This window comes from Palaemon carinicauda, chromosome 7 (genome assembly GCF_036898095.1).
Source record: "Palaemon carinicauda isolate YSFRI2023 chromosome 7, ASM3689809v2, whole genome shotgun sequence".
Classification (NCBI taxonomy): Eukaryota; Metazoa; Arthropoda; class Malacostraca; order Decapoda; family Palaemonidae; genus Palaemon; species Palaemon carinicauda.
In genome coordinates, this window is record NC_090731.1 from 59,000,851 (window position 1) to 59,005,850 (window position 5,000).

Below are 5,000 nucleotides of genomic sequence, written 5' to 3' on the forward strand. Positions count from 1 at the left end.
CTCTAACTACTAACTCATTTCTTACACCTTTTCTCATCCTCACTACTTTGTTCCTAACCCTATCTACTCGAGATACAGCAGCCATACTCCTTAGACACTTCATCTCAAACACATTCAATTTCTGTCTCTCCGTCACTTTCATTCCCCACAACTCCGATCCATACATCAGAGTCGGTACAATCACTTTCTCATACAGAACTCTCTTTACATTCATGCCCAACTCTCTAGTTTTTACTACTCCCTTAACTGCCCCTAACACTGCATCCTTCATTCACTCTCTGACATACATCTGCTTCCACTCCACCATTTGCTGCAACAACAGACCCCAAGTATATAAACTGATCCACCTCCTCAAGTAACTCTCCATTCACCATGATATTCAACTTCGCACAACCTTCCCTTCTCGTACATCTCATAACCTTACTCTTACCCACATTAACTCTCAACTTCCTTCTCTCACACACCCTTCCAAATTCTGTCATTAATCGGCTAAGCTTCTCTTCCGCGTCTGTAACCAGTACAGTATCATCCATAAACAACAACTTATTTACCTCCTATTCATAGTCATTCTCGTCTATTAGTTTCAATCCTCGTCCAAGCACTCGAGCATTCACCTCTCTCACCACTCCATCAACATACAAGTTAAACAATCACGGTGACATTACACATCCCTGTCTCAGCCCCACTCTCACCGGAAACCAGTCGCTCACTTCATTTCCTATCCTAACACATGTTTTACTACCTTTGTAGAAACTTTTCACTGCTTGCAACAACCTTCCACCAACTCCATATAACCTCATCACATTCCACATTGCTTCTCTATCAACTCTATCATACGCTTTCTCCAGATTCATAAACGCAACATACACCTCCTTACCTTTTGCTAAATATTTTTCCCATATCTGCCTAACTGTAAAAATCTGATTCATACAACTCCTACCTCTTCTAAAACCACCGTGTACTTCTTAGATTGCATTCTTTGGTTTAGCCTTAATCCTATTAATCAGTACTCTACCATACACTTTTTCAACTACACTCAACAAACTAATACCCCTTGAATTACAATAGTCATGCACATCTCCCTTACCCTTATATAGTGGTACAATACACCCACAAACCTAATCTACTCGTACCATTGACAACACAAAACACATATTAAATAATCTCACCAACCATTTAAGTACAGTCACACCTCCTTCCTTCAACATCTCAGCTGTCACACCATCCATACCAGATGCTTTTCCTACTCTCGTTTCATCTAGTGCTCTCCTGACTTCTTATCTTGTAATTTCTCTCTCTCATTCTCATCTCCTATCACCGGCACCTCAACACCTGCAACAGCAATTATATCTGCTTCCCTATTATCCCCAATATTCAGTAAACTTGAAAAATATTCCGCCCACCTTTTCCTTACCTCCTCTCCTTTTAACAAGCTTCCATTTCCATCTTTCACTGTCTCTTCAATTCTTGAACCAGCCTTCCTTACTCTCTTCACTTCTTTCCAAAACTTCTTTTTCTCTTTATATGAATGACCCAATCCCTGACTCCACCTCCGGTTAGCTGCCCTCTTTGCCTCACTTACCTTGCGCTTTACTTCCAAATGTTTTCTCTCTTCTCTTTCATACTTCTTTACATTATTACTCTGCCCCCATTCTTCAAAAGCCCTCTTTTTCTCTTCCACTTTTACTTTCACTCCATTCCACCATTCACTGCCCTTCCTCATGCTGCCTCCAACAAACTTCTTGCTACACACATCACTTGCAATCCTAACAAAATTTTCTTTTACTAACTTCCACTCCTCCCCTAAATTACCAGTTTCTATTACTTCCACTTCGTCATATGCCATTTTCAACCTTTTTTTATATTTACTTTTTACCCCCGGTTTTATTAGCTCTTCAACCCTCACTAGCTCCCTTTTATATCCACCTACTCTATTCCTCCACTCTTTTGCTACAACTAATTATCCTTCCTCCATAAAATGATCAGACATACCGTTAGCCATACCCCTAAGCACGTGCACGTCTTTCAATCTTCCAAAACATTTATATATATATATATATATATATATATATATATATATATATATATATATATATATATATATATATATATATATTTATATATATATATATATATATATATATAAATATATATATACATATATATATCTATAAATATATATATATATATATATATATATATATATATATATATACTGTATATATAAATATATATATATATATATATATATATATATATATATATATATATATATATATATATATATATATATATATACGTATTTATATATATATATATATATATATATATATATATAGATATATATATATATATATATATATATATATATATATATATATATATACTATATATATATATATATATATATATATATATATATATATATATATATACATACATAGATACATATAAATATGTACACATAATATATATATATATATATATATATATATATATATATATATATATATATATATATAAACAGTGTATATATATATATATATATATATATATATATATATATATATATATACATACATGTTTGAGTGTTTACATATAGATATGTGTGTGTAGGTTTGTGTAAAAATAACAATAAATTGATACGTCCTTAGATCATATCTTTTGAACCCGCCTATCTGATACCTGTACAGTAGGTTACACTAGACTTACAAAAGGGTCAGGGTGGCATCTGTCTTTGTCATTTCTCCGAAGACAAAGAGAGCTACGATGTTCCTTCGTCTTATCGCTGCTACTTCAGCTTTGTGGCACGATTCCCTAGTTACCAAAGTCTCATAACCTGCCACATCTCTCTTTCAAATTCTATATACTTTGGCACTCACTGGGTTATTCCCTCGACCAATTCCCCAAACTTCAGCCAATTTGGCGTCCGCCTCGTGGTTCTGCTTGGCTCTCTCTCTCTCTCTCTCTCTCTCTCTCTCTCTCTCTCTCTCTCTCTCTCTCTCTCTCTCTCTCTCTCTGGTGGTTTCCAGTTTAAGTTATTAATAAACTAAACCGATGTTAGATTAACATTCGCAAATATTGAACAGGAAAAGTTCACATTAATAAGGTTTATTAATGTGAACTTTTCCTAAATCAGTATTAATTAAATTACTAAACGAGGAAAAATTAAAAAAAAAAATTATTCCACATGCATATATGTAATCAGAAAAGTCGGAATAAAGACATATCCTATCAATAAAAAACACAAATTCGTTGAGAAAATACACCTTTTACAAATCTTGTTATTTTGCATAACAAACTAAAATTATTTTTCAAGCGAAATGGCAGATATCACATTCTTATCTTTTAGGAATGTGTATTTTTGCAACCTTCCTCACAAGTGGAGTCTCCCAATACGTTATTCCAGGAAAATAATGCAAAAATATGTTAAGATGTTTACATTCACAAAAATATGATGGAATTTATTTCGTTCTTGTTGATCTCTGAAATTTCATAAGAATTCTTTTTAAACGACCTTTGAGAGGAAATTTTTGTTACAATCTTATCCAATTTTCTTGGTCATTCTAAAGCTGAACTGAGCTTGCAATAATCTTCTCTCTTAGTTGTCCTTTTGCTGTTACTTTAATCATTTCTCTCTTTCTTTATTCTTTTCTTTTCGCAAAACTATGTTATCTTTTTTTTATTCCTCAGTCTTTCTTTTGTAATCTTACACTTCTCCATTCAGGATATTTTTTTTTTCTTCCTTCCAGTTCAGAAGCCACTCGTGTACCCTTGCAGCTGATTTCTGTACATTACGCCAAGGCTCGTTTCAAGTCAGGTAAAAGTATGGTAATACTTTTTCGCCAACAACTACTCCAGCAGAGTATCTTAGGGAGAAGGGGTTTCAACAACAATCACTGCTGCATCACATATGCTCATGCTACCATTATCATTATTGTGTGTATGGAATTTCTAATGCTTCTGTGCTTCTCATGTTGCTTTTGGCTCAGGAAATGGCTCTCAATATGATAATGTGCAGTGTGAGTCTGTAACGTGAAGTTTGCTATACAGATCTGAGTAAAGCTACAGAAAAGTTCTTTTGTAAGGTTTCACGATTAAATTTATAAACTCGAGACACATCATACAAATTCATAAATATATATTTTTTTAATTATATTGGTTTAACATAAGTTAGTTTTTTTTTTTTGCATCTGCCCCACGACAGATATTCTGGATCTCCCCATCATATGACAATTCTTAGAAAACCATATCTTTACCTATCCAAACGTTTGACTTCTTGAATGTTATATCTTAATTATAAGATGGACCTCATCATTATCAGCATCTCCTCCTAAGCATATTGACGCAAAGATCCTCGGTTATATTTGGCCAGTCGTCTCTATCTTAAGCTTTTAGTTTAATACCTGTCCATTCATCATCTCCCACTTCGTGCTTCATAGTCCTCAGCCATATAGGCCTGGGGCTTCCAACTCTTCTTGTGCCTTGTGGAGCCCAACTGAACGTTTGGTGAACTAATCTCTCTTGAGGAGTGCGAAGAGCGTGACGAAACCATCTCCACATACACTTTATCATGATCTCATCCACATATGGCCCTCGCGTAATCTCTCTTATAGTTTCATTTCTAAGCGTGTCCTACCATTTAACTTCCAATATCCTTCTGAGGGCTTTGTTCTCAAAACTACAAAATATATTGGAGATTGTTTCATTGTCATATCATAACCCATGTCCATAGAGTAACACCGCTCTCACTAAAATGATATATCGTCTGATTTTTATATGTAATTTCAGGCTATTTGATTTCCAAATTTTACTTAACCTAGACATTGTCTGATTTCCTTTTTTTCAATCTTTCACCAAACTCTAATTCTAAAGATCTTTTATTGGAGATCATAGCTCCTAAGTACTTAAATGATTTTACCTCATTAATCCTTTCTCCTTCCAATGATATTTCATCTTCATTGCATACTCCGTTCTCATTATCTCTGTCTTTCTTCTTT